Source organism: Ascaphus truei, chromosome 8, assembly GCF_040206685.1.
Source record: "Ascaphus truei isolate aAscTru1 chromosome 8, aAscTru1.hap1, whole genome shotgun sequence".
NCBI classification, from domain to species: domain Eukaryota; kingdom Metazoa; phylum Chordata; class Amphibia; order Anura; family Ascaphidae; genus Ascaphus; species Ascaphus truei.
In genome coordinates this window covers 51,597,143-51,617,833 of record NC_134490.1, presented here as the reverse complement: position 1 = coordinate 51,617,833, position 20,691 = coordinate 51,597,143, and the positions used below count along the sequence as shown (strand labels likewise).

Genomic DNA, 20,691 nt, shown 5'->3' with positions numbered 1-20,691 from the left:
AATAAATACGGAATGGTACTTTACACTTATGTCCTCATCATTGAGTCCCATAGCCTTCAAGAACAATTACATTGGTTTGTGCATGAGTATAAAATATTAGCAGTAGCCATAAATCGTAAAATATTTAAAAAATCACCACCCTTTGTACTACAGCTCAACCCCATTATAGCATGATCCGCTACAACGCGGATCCACCTTTAATGCGGTGTGAGTGTGGTTCCCATTTTTTTGTTGCAAACTTGCAGGATTTGTCGAGAGGCATGTCCGGCTTCACACACACACACACACACACACACACACACACACACAAAAATAAAAGCAAAATAAACACTGCTCTACTTAATGTTCATTCATCAACATGTCCCATTGGCAGGCAGTTCACAAAATAAAAGAATATTATTTTATATGTAAAAAGTTGGATTCATTACAGATCAGACTGCCGATCAGATACAAGCACTCGTAATCATCCTGCACTCTGTTAGGGCTCAGAAAATGGAAGGGCAGATATCTAATGGCCTCTTGTAATGGAGGCATGAGCTGCTGAAGTTTCTCTCGCATAAGACTTAAAAGGCATGATACGTAAATAAAAAAAACTAATGGTATTACTGCTGCGGCCAAGTTTATTCGAGCATTTGCCCGTTCTTGGCCGCAGCAGTAGCCTGGCGCGCGCCCGAGAGTGACGGGCGTGCGCCGAAGCAGCGGAAGAGCGCCCTCCGATCGGGGCGCTCTCCCTACCGCTGCCGGGTCCGCCGGGTCCCCCGGAACCCCCTGCCGCTGTCCCGCGATCGCAGGACACCAGGGCTCCCTCGGGGAGCCCCTGGACGCGCGTGCAGGGGGCGCACGCTCCCGAAGACGCGTGACCGCGCGGCACGCCGAGGGGCGGCCACTAGCAAGCCGGGAAATCTCCCGGCTTGCGGATCTGGCCGCAGTGTGATAAAGTGTGTCGGTAGTGTAGTTCCAATTAGGAATGTATTCAATTTATTTTAAATTGAGGGGCGGGGCCAGGGGCTGAGTAGCTTTTTTGGTCATGCGAGTAGCTTTTTTGGTAATTTGTAGTGTTGTACGGGGCAGTGTTTTAAAAAAACAAAAAAACGGGTAACGGGTACCCGGCCAAAATCAATGGTTCTAACCGGTCACCCAATTTGGCACTTACCTGCAGGGTGGTGGCGACATCTAGAACCAGCAGCAGCGGTCCTGTGGTGGTGGCAGCATCAGAGGTGTCTTCAGCTGGTGGGGGAGCTGCAGGAATCCCTTCCACAGCAGGTAAACAGTTTGTGTGTCTGAGCCGCCGGGGAACCACGTGACCAGAGCAGCTGAAGACACATCCGATGCTGCCACCGACACAGGACCGCTGCTGCTGGTCCTAGATGTCTTCCGAAAGGTAAGTAATAATATTATTTCCAGCTGCCCTGACATTACCCGGCACCGGGCCCACTTCTCAGTAGCTGGAAATGTGCCGGGTAACGCCAGGTACTAGGTAATTCCGGGTACTCGGTACACCCCTAGTAATTTGTCAAGCTGTGTGTGTATGTATATATGTATGTATGTATGTAAAATATATAGATATATATTGATGTAGAGGTATCTGTACCGTGTTAGCCGAGCGTAATAATTAAAAACAAAAATACGATACCGTTCTGTGGCTAACTAAATGCTTTTATTTGTGCGAGCTTTCGAGATACACTGATTTCTTTTTCCGGCAGTGTTAGAATGGATAAAGCAAGAAAGGTTTTTTACTTAAAAACATCTTGCATCTTGGAATGTATCCGTGACTGAAGCCTATCCCTCCCCCTGTGCAGTATGCGATTTATGATTTAAGGTGTTAAATGGTCTCTGAATGTGTAATGCGCCCATAGTGTATACAGCGCTTTCCAAAAGGTGTATGTGTGTGGAGTGGGAGTGTATACTAATGGTGTGGGTAGGTGTAGAAATGTAAGAGGGTGTTGCATTACTATTAGTGTTTGTAGATACTATGTGGTCCCTATTGGTATAAAGGGATAGAATTACATTGTACATATGTATGTGTAAGAGACAGCTGTGTGTGCATTCATATAGCGCAGTATGTATAGACATGGCCTTTAGCACTCATGGGAAGAGAGTTCTCTTGAGTCAGGGTAGTGACTCATGAAAATGCGGTCTCGGTTTAGGCCACCGCTAAGTGTCCCGAACAGTTGCATAAATTTGTATTCATGCAACCGTCTCTCTTTCGGTGTTCTAAGATTACCTTTGAGTAAGGCCACCTTCAGATCGTTCATCTTATGGCCAGAGTCAGAGAAATGTTCGCCGAAAGGACTGTCTCTTGTTCAACGTGTGATGCTGTGGCAATGCAGATTCATTCTCTTGTTTAACCCTGTCCATCTCACCTATGTAGTAGCAGCCCCCTGGGCATTTCATGCACATGATGAGATACACAACATATCTTTAAAGCTCGCACAAATAAAAGCATTTAGTTAGCCACAGAACGCTATAGTCTATTCGTTTTTGAGAGATATATATATATATAATGTTTATTTGCAATGAGGCAACTAGGAGATACATCAAAGCATTCAGCTCCAGACAAACAGGTTGCAGCTTGTCCTATGGAAGCTGTTGAATGTGTATTGTCATTATCTGTTCAACACCACAAACAGATTACTTTAATTTGTACTCACTGTAGGAATTCGACATATTAGGAAACCAAGACCAGCCCAATTGAGACTTCAGTTTACAAGAATAGAGATTTTCAAACACAAGAGTGCAGGTGAGAGGTCAGAATGACAGGTGAAATTAGATTCTGCACTTTAATTATTTAACAGTTTCAGATGCCAGGTGAGTTTTCTGGCCTGGAGAGTCCTGTGAGGCAATATGTGCTGCCAGATATGAGAAATATAGCTACCTACTTACTTTCATTCTATCCATATTGTACATGGATCATGCGGCGCTTGCCACTTTCAGATTAAAATAATATCTGGCGTCCCAGTTTTCAATGAATTAAACTGCAATTAAAATGTAGTTCATACCCAGAGGGGGCTGCTTAATGAATGCCATAAATAGTATGACAAATAACAACAATTATCCTAATAAACAATCCTACGAGTTAGGAATGACCTCATTCAAGGTGAACGAGCGGCAGTGACAGACAAGGCGACGCTCACTGATGTCCTGCGCGTCGGGCTCCTACATCTTATAGTCTCCAAGGTTTACTCTCAATGATCAAACATCTGCAGTTCTCTAGTAAAATGTCATTTGTTTGGCGCAGAACCCGCAAACCTCCTAGATTTCCATCCCAGGACACCGATATCTCTATAGTTATACTGTATGTTGTAATGACGTTACAGTTTTCTGATTGATGTCTTGTGGACGGCAAATAGATGCTTAGAATTCTTTATAATTCAGTTTTTAAAGTAGCCATAAATGTTTGTAAAATAAATAAAATGTTAATGAAATGATGGGTGTCCTCTCAGTTCCTGTATCGCCCGCCTTTAATTTGAATTACTGCATAAGAAGAGGCATATGGTTTACTAAGTAGTGTTAAGACACCTACAGTCAATTCAAGTGACTGGGCTCCAAGATAACTGATGCAGCTGGACGGTATCTTATTTATAATACTAAGGGCCTTATTCTATATACATCGAACGGGCTGATGGGAACTATTTAGTCTGGAAACAGTCCAAATGGCTGCTTTCGTGAATACAGACTTACCCTATTACTAGTACAAGTGTTGCAATGTGTCTCTGACCAAGAAAGGGTTAAAGCTATAGATTTCATTGGCTCACTGTGTTTCTGCACCCTTACAAAGCCTGGTCTCAAAACACTGGGGTGCTCCACTCCAGTCTTCAAGACCCCAAACAGGTGAGGCTTTCAGGATATCCCAGCTTCAGCAGAGGTGGCTCAATCAAAGACTGAGCATCTGATTGAGCCACCTGTGCTGAAGCAGGGACTGTGAGTCACCTGTGCTGAAGGTGGGATATCCTGAAAACCTGACCTGTTAGGGGGTCTTGAGGTTCTGGAGTTGAGCACTCCTGCCTTTACATATCCCTTAGAATCACTTATTGTATGGAGTTACACAGTGAAACTCGGCTCGTGTGTCGATGATGAACGCAGCTATCTGCGAGAATTAGTGTGAATTGTAGGACACATTGATCATCGACACTTCGAACGCACCTTGAAGCCCCCGAGTTCCTCCCGGGGCTACGCCTGTCTGAGGGTCGCTACCGCCCCCCTAATTCCCCTCCCCCATCACTTTTGTGTAACCCCCCCCCCCCCATTATCCTTGTGTTTTTCTCACTCCTTTTACCTTTGTTCCTTGTCCCTCTCCCCCTTTGTTATAGGGTCCTGTGTTTACCCACCTGTGCCACATCATTCCAAGTTTGGTTATATTATCTTGTGCTAACATTAAATTACTTACCTTTTGGCATTTACCTGGTTTTGATCATTTATTCTGTAAATCGGTGAGTGCTGAAACTTTAGTTTGTATTTACTATTGTTTTGGGGGGAATTGGGGTCCCCCTGCACCCTGCACATAATCTTTGTATATTCATTATAGAGTGCTATCTACCCTGTCTGCTGTGATTGAGCCACCTGTGCTGAAGCAGGGACTGTGCTGAAGGTGGATATCCTGAAAACCTGACCTGTTAGGGGGTCTTGAGCACGCCTGCCATAACACAATCACTTATTGTATGGAGTTACACAGTGACATTTTTTTAAAGTAGGCAGAACACTTTAAGGAAAAGGTAAGATCTTTTTTTTTAGGTAATAAAGCAGTACTGTCTGCGCTTTAAAAAAGGAAACTGTACATCAGTGATGTTAACATCCCAGGAGCTCAGAAATATCTTTCAATTACAGCTCGCACACCACAATTCAGAGTATATTCTAGTGCTGGGGGAAATGGTTGAATATTAGATAAAGGGGATGGGAAGCGAAACATTTAAAAAGATAAATCACACCCGCTATATTTCCATCTAATCTACAGAAGGAGATCACGTTCTGAGTGATCCTACTATGTATACAATTATTTGTAAAGGGTGAGATTTAGCTGGAAAGCTAAGCCATAAAAACCATTATTAAAAGCTGGGCTCCAGATAAGGAAGCCTTGCAGGCTGGAGATGTAATAATTTCTCGCCTGCCGATGTTATTTGTCAAACTGGCAGCTCTTTTCAACGGGATGCAGCCCAAAAAAAACAAAAAACCGGGGAAAAAATAGATTACAAATAGCCTTTCTTATCTCTCCCACCTACTCAATAACTACTGGCTAGTAAAGGGGCACGGTGCAAGATAAATACTTCTGCTTACAGTAAATTTAAAAGCCAGACCTTATGTCTCCACTCATGGATAGATGTGTTCCTGTGTGAGAGACTGAATGCTCATGTATGCAATTCAATGTGATCGTTTGAGGCGAGGCTTCTTTATCTGTTGCCTTCATTTAACCATTTAGGGCAGGGGTGCTCAACTCCATCATCAGGTCAGGTTTTCAGGATATTCCTGTTTCAGGACAGGTGGCTCGAACAGTGGCTCACTCAAAGAAGCTGCTTGAACACAGGGGGCTCAATCAGTGGATCAGATTGACCCACCTGTGCTCAAGCAGGGATATCCTGGAAACCTGACCTGTTGCAGGGTCTTGAGAACTGGAGTTGAGCACCGCTGATTTAGGGCCAGATCAACAAAGCTCTGTTAAGTCACTTAATGTGGCATTAAGGTCACTTTATGCCTTAACACAATGATGTTTCCAAAATGCATGATAACTATAACGGTTGTTAGTGATAATGAGATGCAGACGAGGTATCCCCCCTAACAGAGCTTATCCACAAAGTCTGCTAATAAACCGTTTAGTACTCTTCAATGGGCTATGTACTTATCTTCCTGAGCAAAAGAAATACAGCTTCGCATTGTATTGAATCAGGGTCTCAGTCTGTATATACAGTACTGCCTCTCTCACAGGGCACAACAGCCTTTATAAAGTCTTCTCTGACGGAATTTATCAGATTATCTACTGGTTAGGGACAAATATATTGTACTAGTTGTACTCCATTCTGCTGGGTTCATCTGTTATCTGTCTCTAAAAACCACGACACATGTAGGTGTTTGTATTGGGGCAAGATGTCTGCCTGCTGCAAGCTGTGATCTTTCCTAGCCAAAGGCACATTTGGATTACATCTGAGTGGCCACTCACTGACGTTACATCTGAGTGGCTACTCCCTTTATTTTTTTAAGCACAGAAGGAAAATGATGCATTCTACAGCATACACCTGTACCTGAGATATGGATGTATGCACTATGTTCAGCATACACCTGTACCTGAGATATGGATGTACATATTATGTTCAGCACACACCTGTACCTGAGATATGGATGTATGCACTATGTTCAGCACATACCTGTACCTGAGATATGGATGTATGCACTATGTTCAGCATACACCTGTACCTGAGATATGGATGTATGCACTATGTTCAGCACACACCTGTATCTGAGATATGGATGTATGCACTATGTTCAGCACACACCTGTACCTGAGATATGGATGTATGCACTATGTTCAGCACACACCTGTACCTGAGATATGGATGTATGCACTATGTTCAGCACACACCTGTACCTGAGATATGGATGTACATACTATGTTCAGCACACACCTGTACCTGAGATATGGATGTATGCACTATGTTCAGCACACACCTGTATCTGAGATATGGATGTATGCACTATGTTCAGCATACACCTGTATCTGAGATATGGATGTATGCACTATGTTCAGCATACACCTGTACCTGAGATATGGATGTATGCACTATGTTCAGCACACACCTGTACCTGAGATATGGATGTATGCACTATGTTCAGCACACACCTGTACCTGAGATATGGATGTATGCACTATGTTCAGCACACACCTGTATCTGAGATATGGATGTATGCACTATGTTCAGCACACACCTGTATCTGAGATATGGATGTATGCACTATGTTCAGCACACACCTGTATCTGAGATATGGATGTATGCACTATGTTCAGCATACACCTGTACCTGAGATATGGATGTACACAATATGTTCAGCAGTGTGCATACCAAGCTACACAAAGTACGTGCAAATCAGTCAGTCATTTAACCTTTCACACTGCAACTCCCCTGAGGTTGTATAACCATCGAATAATCCCTTAAAGGTTTAATCCATCGGTAACCAAACCTTGAAATACCTAATAATTGTTAATTCGCTTGCTAGAACAGTACAATTCCAGAGAGTTCTGTATATGGCATGCAGTTAAAAAACAGAATAAATCCCCTTAATAACGCAAATGCCATTTTCTCCTATTTTTACACTTTTTACAAAAAGATAGAGTGCAGAGTTTATAATATTTAATATTAATAACTTAATATATCTATTTACTCCCTGCTAGTAGCAGTACCAAAGTAGGAATTGGTTATGCAAAAAAAGATCTATGAATAATGTAAAATTGTGCAGCAAAACTGACGCAAATAATCCTATTCATCACGTGTTTCTTAGTATTAATGTACTTTTTCTCCAGTTTTGCCCCATGTGAACCAGTTTATGATTTTTGGAATGTCAATAGGAAGAGGCGTTACGTGAAACAAATACAGTATAATGGTTTGTGGGAACATGCGCATCTGTATATTGTTTGTTAGGTTTTCTACATCAAAAAGTCCGTCAGCTCGAAAGCGCTATAAAGGTCGCTGTCTAACAATGCACAAGCAGAAAATGGTGACATTCACCCAAAAAAATTGGCATGGATAAAATCCTCTAAATTGCTTCCAGAATGTTGTTACCCCACTGCTGTATATTACCTTTGTAACAAGTAGGAGCAAACACATTGGTGAACCGGACCCAGCGTGACTTGTCCTCCTTCCTCAAACATGACGCCTATTTTCATCAGTTTTATTATAATAATAATAATACATTTCTTATAGAGATTTTCTCCCAATGGGACTCAGTGCGTCACAATTACAGTATAGCGCAGTACGCAGCACATAACATTGTTACACACACAGCCCCTGCCCAGAGGAGCTTACAATATTTGTTTTTCGTGTGTGAGGCACAGGGAGATAAAGTGACTTCCCCAAGGTCACCAGGGGCTGACACTGGGTTATTATCATCCCTTTTGGAACGCGTGTCTTCAGAACTGTTTTACAATTGAGTTCGCTGAAAGTAATTTACCTCACAGTGTAAAATACAGCATAGTGTTCCCACTCCACAACGTGTCCCTAAACAGTATCCACAAAACAAAGGGACTGGGAGGTTGACAACAGTATAAAGCAATTAGTGTATAATGCTGTAATGATTTTGCTTTTCCAATACTGCAGTGATAAACAGCTAATTGCTACCACAGGCTGTGCAGAGCTGCTTTTATGACTTAAGTGCTCAAAAGTACATAAATGTAATCCAGTATAGCAGCTGCCTAACATTCTCCTCTGCATTTCACATAGATAATGCATCTGAAATGATTCACCCAGCACCTACCTCCATGCTCTCCATAACCCTGCTACCTTTCCCTTTGGGCAATCTGGCAAAAACACATTTTATTTACATTGACAGCCCCCACCAACAGAAACTGACGCCTCTCTCTTTGTTACACAAATGAATGTGTATTTCACAATAGAGATACCACCCTGGCATATTTTTTCCCATTTAGTTTTAATAAAACCCGTTATTCACTTTCACACTAGTCTGCCAGCTCCCTAAGAGCTTTCCCTTGTCGTGATTGTACTGTAATTCTGTGCTACTCTACTCTAGTGACAAGAACGTCTTCTGTGTCCCTTTGTTTTCAACCCTTTTTATAGGCAGAGCACAGCAATGACCTTAGTTATACTCCACTGATATATACAGTATGTATGGCCTGCAGATCCTTGGATGTTACTCTGGGGTTCTTTTTTACTTCCTGGATGATTTGCCAGTTTGTTCTTGTAGAGATTTTGGTAGGACGACCGTTCCTGGGTAGAGTGACTTTCTCCATTTGTAAATTATTGTCTGACAGTTGATTGGTGGAGCCTCAAATCCGTAGAAATGTTTTTTTTAACCCTTTCTAGACTGATGAGCATCAATAACTGCTTTTCTGAGATCCTCAGAGATTTCTTTTGATCATGACATGTTTCCACACACCTGTATGGTGAAGACCAAACTCACAAAGTTACTGATCTTTATATAGGGTGGGGCCTCCCAAACTCACTCCTGAAGATCTACCTAATTATTTAAACACCTGATTCTAATTATCCCCTTTCATTTAGCTGATAAAGCCAGGGTTTCGCTTACTTTTGCACATACCCTAGAAGATTGCATTACAGATACAAGTGGAGGCAAGAAACTGTCCACTGCCTTTACATCTTGGCTCTGATCTGCAGATCTAGGCTGTGGTAAATTGAGCTACAAGTTGGACTATTGATCGCTTATCATCCTAGCAGGACAATGCGCCTCTGAACACCAAAGTATACTTTATTAAACATTAGTTCCTTTTTTGGGAATATCCTTTAAACCTTGCAAAGAGTGATCAATTAAGAAATGATTCACAGCTTCTCCTCGGTCATGATCTATACAGTATGTACCACGATTTCCATGGATCTTATAAAATCATTTTTCTTTTAAATTTAAACTAGTTACTAGTAACTAGTACTAGTTAAGTAATTGTTTACAAAGCCAAGGTGAATTCAAATAATTAATGAACTCACTCTGAACTATACGCTATGGAGTCTAAAATACCACTGAAACTAACCATTTCAGTGGCAATAAGATACGCAGTAACCCTTTTTGTTACAATGATTTTTCACTATTTCCATTCAATAAATAGTGATATTCATTACATATTACTTGTGAAGCAGAATGTATTAATATGAATTATACCCTACGGTGATTAATAAATAATTCTGTAATTAATCACGTCGGTACAGCAATTACTCTAACACTAAGTACCAATGACTCTGTATACTAGGGATGCCTTGAGTAATGGGGCATTACCTATTAAGCTCCTCCTTCCCCGTACCTGCACTAAGCACCTTACACGAGTACTTCTCCTGTGTTCAGCCGTTATGTTCACTACGTTACGGCTTCTTTTTTAACTTTCGCCTAGTAAAAGTTACGTTTTATTTATTGATTTATTAACCACCTTGTCTGGTTGTGCAGTCCAAAGAGGGGGCTCTTTAACCTTCTTTTTCCTTTCATTTTTGATCATTTATCGTCCCTTTAGTGCACCTCATAATATGCACAATGACATTCTTTTGGCAGAAGCAAGAGCTTTCTTTCCCTACACAGGTTCTATAAACAAATCACACAATGTGAGTGGTGACTTCAGTCTGTTCCTTTGACTGTGATTCTGCCAAGGTCACAGGGAGCCTGCCTTTGAGTTTCTGCATCTGTGTAATAGTCGCCTGGTTACTTTTGCCACATAAATGAACTTCAGTGGAATAACTCACTTGTGCAGGTTATTTAATTTTAACGGATGGCTCTTTCAGTACAAAACGAAATGAACCTTACAGTAGCTTCAGAAGGATCTGAGAGCAAAGCTTATATTTCAATTCAATAGCTCTCATGAATACCAAAGAAAAAAAAGATGGATAATGTCTATTCTGAACGGCAAGTTCTACATTCAGGTTTAAAAGATCAGGGGGAAACCTGCATGAAAGTCTAATGTACTGGACATAGGAGCATTTATCAGGGATGTCCCTGCCTACACCACATTGTACTACAGCAGGGGAGGCTAACTTCAGTCCTCAAGTGCCACCAACAGGCCAGGTATTAGGTATATCCCTGCGTCAGCACAGCTGGCTCAATCAATGGCTCAGTCGAAGACTGAGCCACCTGTGCTGAAGCAGGGATATCCTGAAATCTCAACTGTTGGTGGCCCTTCAGGACTGGGAGTTGGCCACCCCTGCACTACAGCAAACCTTCAGGTATCATTTTATATTTGGACCATATCCTTGAATATCAACGTACTACAATATAAAGCAAAGTCGAGTGTGACTTCACACTTCGTTCTTCTAACTGGAGTACGGGCACTTAAACAACAAGTAACAATTGACCACTGACTGCTATTAAGCACTTTTTTTTTTAAGACCTTTACATCCTTCTCTGCGAAGAAAAAAACACTACTATACGATTGGTTGTAACTGTGTATTAGAGAGCAGCAATACGGGAACCTACACAAAAGCCCAATGATGGAGCGGGTAAGAATTGGTACACTTTGGGATAGTTTCAAGTTACATTTTTTATGATGTAAAGAAGCTTTGGAAGAATAAACTTTTTTTTTAAAGGAAAACTGCATTGTTCTGTACCACAAAAAGTACATTTTTAGGGAGAGGGAATACAAAAAGACCCTCATCATTTCTGCCCTTTGGTCCTCCCTTTAAACAGATATGAGAAATGGAAACTAAAAATCTTAAGCGTGCCGTCTATAAAGTCTAAAGCGGCCGTACAGGGGGATTTTCAGCTGATAATGGCCCAAAAGCCACTTTAGGGAAGAAAAAAAATATATATATATTGTGACAGAGTCACTGACTCAGTAGGCTGGAACAGTGAATGGAGAGATGCTGCAGCCAGTTCACAGAGTGTTAATCTCCTCAGACAGAGAAATCACAGCTGAAGACTGATTAAACAGGGGCTGAACTCATCAGGGAAACAAGTGCTTTAAAAAGCAGGAAGTTGGTCACAGAAGGTGAGCTTGTTTTTCCACAGGAAGGTGGAGAGACTTCTCCCGGCTAGGAAGCCCTAGCTGTTGCTCTGGTCCCCCAGTCCTGCGAGGAGCTTTGCTGCTGGGAACAGATGGGACCCCAACCCAGGATAAAGATAAAGATTGCTGCGAGCTGGACACAGCCTGCTCCCTGGAACCGTGTTCCTGTTTGCTGTTGGAGCTGCATTACAGATAAGACTTTATTATTATACTTATTGGTTATCCTTTGTGGAGCACATGTTTTGGGCATAACCAGATTAGCTGGCTGCCCTGTTAGTAAGGGCTCAAGAAGTGAGTTAGTTTCCCTAACGGGAACAGGCTTTATTTTCTAGAAAGTAGTTTCTTAAAGGGACAGTGCACCCGTACTTATTTTGGTTGTGGCTAATAAACCACTACAGTTTAACGTTTCCCATCGTGTCTAGCGTCTTACTGACCCCGCCACGAGGCCGTCCTGCCACAATATATATATATATGTATGTATGGCCCTAGGTCTTTTAGCATCAGAGTGCACCATTCTGTAAAAGAGAGGCACACAACGACAACAGACAAGGATCATCATTGGAAAACACCAGTGGTATACAGTAGTATGTTTAGGCATGTTGAAAGATAATTTTAAAGCAGAAAAACACGTGAATTATTATATGGCTTTAAAAAAAATCAGTTCTGTAGTATTAGATAAAAGTGGCTTTTTTTTTTATAAACAGATTTTTTTGTAGTAAAATTGGGGTACAGAAGGGAGAAAGGGCAGGGAAAATTGTTAAGCATTACAGTACATTGGCATTCGTTTATTCACATATGGAGCTTAACTTACTGAACTTTCATAGTCGTAGTGCTGTACAAAAATCATATATGTCAGTCACTCATGGGATGAAGGGGGGGAGGGGGACATCCATGAGGGATAGAACACAACTAACGTTTGTGGGAGGGGGGGGGGAAGACACATTAATGAGGGATAGTACACAACAACATAGAGGGGGCTGTTCTTTTTTTAATTTAACGCAATGCCCTTTTTAGTGAGTTTGAAAGCATCCATTGATTTCTATAAGAGGTTTTAGCACCCCACTACCACCCCCCCTCCCCTCCCCCCAAAGCAGTGCAAGATATTTGCAACTCTTTCTGGTTTCTGATCATTTGTTGCCAATGTTCCCAGGAGTTTAGGCTGTAAACTCTAACAATAGAAAATGTTACTTTAGTAATATAAGGATACATTGTAGCTGCTGAGTTACGCTGACTGAAGGATTGATTGAAACTGAAAGGCGGCCATTATATTACAATCTTTTTAATTTTTAAAAAAAATTTTTTTACAGATTAATAACAGGAGCACCAAAGTACTGTCCGACAGTGTGATAAATTCACCAATCAATGAAAACTGTCCACTAACCCAGGGGAGCGCAAACTTTTTGTGCTGCGCCCCCCTGTCTCTCTGCCCCGGCTCTCGCGCCCCCCTGCCTTCCTTCAGCCGCGTCTGATGACGCTGCGTGGGCGTGTGACGTCCGGTCACATGGTGCCGCGCCCCCCCAGCACAATCTCCCGCCCCCCCTGGGGGTCGCGCCCCACACTTTGCGCACCGCTGCACTAACCAACAGTAGATGCAATCATTAAACCGATGAATCGTATTGCATGGGAAGTACAGACATAAGGGCACTGGATGTAGAGTATCCCAAATGAAGGAATACCAAGTGGCTAGAGATGTGCTTAATTACTCCCAGATTTAGCCAACAAAACTATGCACAAACCATCACAGAAAATGCAGAATTCATACATTTACAAAGGAGCATCTCGCAGTCTTTGCCGGACTTTATACTAGAAAAAAAGAAAGAAAGAAAGAGAAAAAAACCAGCGCACCGCCAAAGTGGGTCCCAAGCAAATGTATTGTAAAAAATCTTCTTTATTTAATCCATCTAAAAGTGGAGGTTAACACCCTCCTACGCGTTTCGTGTAAACATACACTTTATCAAGGAGTATGCAATACATATACATCACTGCCTTTTATATACACATAATCATTTCCTATTTTCACGCCAAAACTGACGTCATAATCACGCCCATAATGCGTGATGACGCAACTAACTCCCTGGGACCGCCCCATGAGATCCTCCATAACATCTAAATGAGTATGCTACAAATCCCCTCCTACCTCGCGTTCAGCCATACATTGAGAAGGAGACCCGGTAGGCACGACCATAATCCCCATGGCGTCCCTCCCCCAGTGATCGCCGAGAGAACCGCTCCGCTCCACGTCATCACCAGGGGCGGACCCACGAGGTCACTGCCGGGCTCAGACTCCCCCCCCTCAGTGACGCGTCACACTGGAGTCATAGGAGAGAGTAGCACTACCCATGAGAGCTAGGGGACCAATGGGATTAAATCCCTACAGTGGGTACGCCCCTCTGAGTCATCAGTAGTTGGGCAAATGTAGGAAAAAAGTACCAATATACAATAAATTTATTAAAGAGACAATTCATTCGTTTTATCAACAATTGTGTATATACAGAAATTAAAAAAAAAACACATGTTAACTAACATGTTAAATAAACATACTAGAGAAACCTCCATTGGACACTATGCAGTATTTATATCAATTTAAAATAATAAAGATATCAATGGTTCCCTGCACATATGATGGAAAGTTATTTTTTTCTTTTTTTTTTCTATTTGCCTTTTGAGACCAGAATCTCCCTACCAGGCTGCACACCTCCACAGGACATTGGAAAAGGGGATTTTGTGAGTATCATTCATTACTGAATACTTATTGTGAGTCCAGGAACCATCCCAATGAGGGCTTGATTGAGGTTAGGTTATTTTAGCCTTTTTCTTGCTCTTAAGGGATTATTGGTTCTTCTGGGGACTTGACTTCAATTTTCACACATACCCTCGTGTCCTATATGGTTCATCTGTTTATTGCAATCATACAAGGGATCAAGCGTTCAGCGCCTTTATCACTTCAATTGTTGTTCCGGACTTTATACTAGTCTAGCTGTGGCTGTTTATACAGACTTGTGCTTTCAGTAGTATTAAAAGCACAATAAATTATACATTTTAATTGAACTTGTTTTTCCGTTTGAAGCCAGTCTACTGGAAATGATAAAAACAGGTAGAAGTTAAGGACGGGTTGCATTATTAAGTTGAATGTAATTTTTTGAATGCATATCTGTTAAAGTAATTCAAAAGTATAAAGGTGAGTCTGATTTCCCTTAGCCAAAGCCTTAGCCACAAGTGCTGTGTCAGCTTTTGATTATATGTTGTACACAAATATGTCCTATTAGAACACATGGGCACCAAGAGATACGTACATTTATTTCAAAATAGCCTTTAAGATTAGGGACTGTGAATGCTTTTTTTTTTTTATACACTGAACAGGGATTCTTATAAAAGACATAATGCATAACTCATTTCTTATAAATCCAGAGCAAAGCTATAAAAAGTATTCATCTTCTTCCAACAGAGGATGATATTGGTACAGCACCAGGACACAGTGCAGAAAGAACCGAAGAAGTAGGAAATATTGTGTCGTGCTCTGGTCTGCTTTATCTTGAATTGAACTATGAATAAATAGCCTTTGGCATTGTTCTTTGCAATATACAAATACATGTTTAGATAAGTGGGACTGTTGATAGGAGGCAATATAGTGCTTATCATGGGAATATTAACACTACTAAGAACTGGCTTCAGTAGTGTATCCCTTTCATTAACTGTCACGTTGAGCAAGAACAACTCATTCTTTGAAACCTGAAGACGGGATTGATTTCTGTAGTCAGGCACCACTATGGTTCCAGGCGTCAAGTCTGCTTCAGCAATTAAACCATCGATGGCATAAAAATGAATAACGTAGGGGAAATCAATTCACTCTTATCCCAGGCACTTCACATTGGGGTGAAGGAGGGGGCTTTCAGCAACGAACACACTTTGCTTTTATTGCAACTCTGTATTGTGATGCAGCTGAGCTGCTGAATCTATAGGGATATTTCAACGTTGTCTATTGATTTGTGATTTGTCAATCTGCTGTACTGAGGAATCGTGATCTTCAGAGTCCCCAGCATCATCAGAAGAACATTGGAATGTCAACTTGGGTCTAAAGAACCCTACAACTGTCACAATATGACTTACTGAACATACAATACCACCAGACAAATATTGATGCCACTGGGGTTAATATGGTGGCTTCTTTCCATCAGTGATGATGCATTTATACATTTCCTAATGATAGAATACCACGAGTCAGGCGTGATACGTGGAGGATATCCTAGAGCTGATGTCATTATATGATAACTAGTCTATGACGTACAGCCTCGTCAGCATGTGACTTGTTCTTCCAGGATCAAGTGGTTAAAGATCCCTTGAGTGTAGCTGCTTCTTGCTCCTTTGGCTTTGTCCTTGCTGGACGCGGCTGCATGTGTGACAATTTGCGCGCCGCACACCAAGTACAGCCCTCTATGGGGCAGGACCCAGTCGGCGTGTGTGCGACCGCCTTTGCCAAAAGACAAGATTTTTGTCTTTTGACGCGGCGGCCGAGAGGTGGTCACATCACGGCGTCGAACCAGCCGCGTGACATCATGGTCATGCCCCTGCCAAAAATCTTACCTGCTCTTCTGGACCCGTGTCCCATCGCAACCCTAGGATCGCAGATCGCGGCTTAGGCCGTGATTATACTAAAATCGTCCGGCAGTGTTGTGTGGCACGACACCAAGCGGCTCAAAAACAAATAGCAGTAATCCTATGAAAGTGAACATACCTCGCGCAACGCGCGTGCAGCATCAACCTGTACAGCGGCAGACTGCAGAACAGACTTGGAAATGTGTTTTCTTCACGCGACGGCCGCATCACGTGAGCGGTTCAGCCAATGAGGGCGAACCGCTCACGGCCATGCCTCCGCCATGCCGCCCTGTCTCCTCCGGCTGCCTCCTGACTTCAGTTCAACATGCCGCTTTGCCGGATCGCAGCAGTGACGTCACCCAATCACGCTCCCACCCCGTCGGAGCTTGAATAATCCCAGCCTTAAAGCTGGTGCAAGCACCAGCAGGCGTAGCCGTATGCTATGAAGTTGTAAGAGGCCAGTGACAGGACGGCCCGGCAGGCGTGCATGGGACACCATATTGGAAACCACTAACTAATAACTACATGTTACCCTGCGAGTGCGCAACAAGAGATTCTTCCTTTGATTACATCTTCGCATTGGCATCATGTCCAATAGCAGACACAAGGTCCCCGATTCAACACAGTGCACAATCCCTGGCACACAGTCTAGGATGCAGTCGCTTAAGTAGGAGTTAGTGCATTGCTAACAGGTCAATGGCTTCTCCCTTTATTAAATAAAGACTATGCCAGGAGTGGCCAACTGCAGTCCTCAAGGGCCACCAACAGGTCAGGTTTTAAGGATCTCCCTACTTCAGCACAGGTGGCTCAGCCATCTGTGCTGAAGCAGGAATATCCTGAAAACCTGACCTGTTGATGGCCCTTGAGGGCTGGAGTTGGCCACCCCCGGCCTATGCAGGCAATCGGCCTCTGCTTAGTATAAACCCCTTACTGCAGCATTTCAATTTTGTCAGCTTGTTAAGCCTATTCCCGGAACTAGTTATTATAATTATTAGTTATACTTTGCAGGCACCTACTGTACATCTAAGATCTATACTTAAATGAGTTCTGATTAAAGTATCCTCTTATCTTTATTACAGTTTCTAGCCATGAATCACTCTGTGATTAAAGCAGCAATCCCCTCCAGTTAGTGCATCGGCCCTGAGCGTGTCCTGCTCTTTATTCTAAAAAAAATGTAGTGTTAAAAAATCATTATCTTAATTTCTAGCTTTTGCGGTTACCATGGCAAACATTACAATGCAGTGGGGCTCTGGGGAAAGCTCCATTTTAGCCCCCCAAACATTTAATTTCAAACACTTATCTCCTGAAAAATAGCATAAGATTAAAACAGTGTTGGAAAGGGTAATAAGAGATATACTAAAGTAAAAATCAGAGCAAACCCCTGATTTACTGTAAACTAGCAGGACATTCTCCCATCTCAAGGTATTGATCCAATCCAGTTTGTTGTGGGTGACTATAACATTCTGGTTGCACAGAGCATTCTTCACAGCTTCATATGGTGTAAAAAACAACCCCACACACCTTTATTGGATGAGTGATACCTGCATAGAGAAACACTCATCTGTATCCTAATGCTGTATTATATAGTGTGTCCATGACCTTTTGTGATATGAATAAAAGAGTAACAAATTCCACAGTATTTTTATGTTTGTGACAAATGTCTTATCATAGCAACATACTTATTCCTCGCTAAATATTTCCTGCTGAAGGGATATACATTGTATAAACTTCTCTACACACTTGTCTATGGAATCTTTTTTTAATTCAAGGTCTTCATGGATAGGGTTGCCAAGCGGCTTCTCCAAAAATACTGGGCACAATGGTGAAAGGTGAGATGTGCTCGAGAGACACACCCCTCTCACTGCTCCATGCTGTTTCCTCCTCTCCTTGGCCCCACTCCCAGGCTCCTGGCACCTCCTCCTGATTGGCTGCTTTACCCAGGAGCAACCAACCAGGATGGAGGAAACCAGCCCTTTAGCAACAGCCCTGCTCTCTCCCTGCTCCGGGAAATCCCGCGGTCCCCCAAGCCAATCTGTTCACTATGTCCACAGAGGTAATACCAGTATACACATACATGTCCAAAGAGGTAATACCATCCACATACAGTACACACCCAGTATTACCTCTCGTTTTTAACTTGACAGACGGTCCAAATACAGGACAGTCTGGTTCAATACTGGACACCTGGCAATCCCTAATCATGGATGGTCTTTTTATTTTATTCAGATTTCATATCCGTCTCCTTTTTCTCTCCCATAAAAAATAATCATATAAAGATATAAAAACAAACGTTCGCCGCTGTTTGAGTAGTCATCTGTTAATTAGCACACGGCTTGTCCCTTTGCTGGGGTGGCATCACAATGTGTGGGCCTCTCCAAACCATCTGATCATGGCAAGCCTCAGCTTTTCCTGCGCCAGCTCCATCATTCAGGTTTGGAGCCTTTTTACAATTTGAAGCAATGGATGCTCATTCAAAACGAAGGTCGGACTTAATACAGATCAAATGCACACTGAAGATCAGAGACTTCTTACATTCAGACACAGAAAGAAACATAGGCTTAGATTCACTAAAGGGCGATACAGTACATGAGAAAAACAATGGCATTATCTGTATTTAACACCAATGTTCTATACCAGGAGAGGCCAACTCCAGTCCTCAAAAGCCAACAACAGATCAGGTTTTCAGGATATCCCTGCTTCAGCAAAGGTGGCTCAATCTTTGACTGAGCCACTGATTGAGCCACCTGTGCTGAAGCAGGCGTATCTTGTAAACCTGACCTATAAGCGCGGCCTAAGTCACTTAAGAGAACCCCCTGGCTAAAATCCCTGTGTGTATTTTGGGACTTTAGCAGTTACACTGTAAGCTCTATGGGTACAGTGTTGCATAGGCTACATATAAAACGTTTGCATTGTTATACTAGTGCATGCTATTATATACTTACTGTACATCCTCAGGGCTTTCAACAGAGAAAAAAAACTTCAAAAAAGAGAAAGGAAATTGGTATTATGTGCAGGTTTCACAAGTGCTACCCTACAAATTTAGGGTAAACATTTTTAAATCCAGCACCTTGTTCACTGAGTGATAAAGATGAGATTAGCAATAGATCAGATCTGATCTCATCGGGCCCCTGGCCCAGAATTCCTATAACTAAAATGACTGCGAAGAGAAGATAAACCCCTAATCTGAAAACAGGAAATTGCATTTTCACGTTAGCTTGATGGAAGAAAACAAATCTGCCCAACTGTGCAACACAGATTTGTGTTTTATTTGCCGGTCTCTATTTGTTTAACCCATTTATTGCCAGAGGGACCAGTGAAACACTGCAGCTGAATGTTACATTACAACAGAAAATGTCCATACAGCATGTGTGGTTCTAACACTTTCATAGCTGGGCTTCAAGCTTTCCAGCTGAGCTGCTTTCCTCTCCAAACATCCATCTGGGTATCGTTTGACATTAAAGGGACAATCCCTCTTTGGACCACAGTGAACTAGTTCTAGTGACAGATTTAAAGATTCTCACCTGGATAATTTATACCTTTTCCACCCAAACCTGACACCTACTGTATAAGTATTTTTTTAATTATTTATTAAAGTTACATTTTGGAGGGTTTGATGTCCTCTGGCTGCTCCCTTCTGTGTGATGTCACTGTTTGATGTCACTGTGTTATCAGCAAGTGCTTGACCCGCCAGAGTCCCCCCTCCTGACCGCCGCTTATTTTTATTGGCTCTCTGATAAGGACAGGGTTAGATAAGGGTAACGGAAACACTAGATTGATAAAACCATTCACCATTCATAGGCCCCTAAGAAATTCAACTGTCCGACTTTGGGATTGAACCCTTGAAGGGTCACCATTTGGTTATAAGAGAAATTGAATACTCAATGGAAATGATGTACAGTACATGTTGCATTGTATAATGGTGATGAGTACAAACTTTTCAACTCCCAAGAACTCCTTCTTGTCTATAATAGAACTTTCATTATTCAAAACCTGCAGAGCATTGTTATGCCTGAGACGTTGATAGTGTGTTGCCCTCAATCACAGCCCAATACTAACTATTGGGACTCTCCGTTCCGACAGGAACCTGTGTCCACTTACATAGCGATTTCCCAGACCTACAGCAAAAACTGCATATGCTGCTAATCCATATGTTTTCCTTTTATATGTCTCTGACAAATCTAAACATGTGATATTACACGCGTGTCTAACCCAGGGACTCGCACACTTCTTTTGAACTTACGCTTTGTTGAAAGGCTTTAACTGTGTATGGCAAACTACACCAATCCACGTGAAAGTGATGCCTGCTGTTGTTACATTTGTTTGAGACTGCTGTTTGGCAAATTCCTGGCCGGCTTCCACAGTACACAAGAAGGTCACTTTCAGCATTAATCACAGACAATCGGTGCCCGATGAAAACAACGTTCAGCACATGGAGAGCAGCACTCCTG

The 20,691-nt window shown here is 42.3% G+C and overlaps 1 protein-coding gene and 1 pseudogene across 8 annotated transcripts in view; one reads left to right on the top strand and one right to left on the bottom strand.

Moving 5' to 3' along the window:
• Positions 1 to 20,691, bottom strand: part of ATRNL1 (attractin like 1) — a 662,687-nt gene that overhangs the window by 488,540 nt on the left and 153,456 nt on the right. The window lies entirely within an intron of this gene.
• Positions 4,038 to 4,190, top strand: LOC142502226 (5.8S ribosomal RNA; annotated as a pseudogene).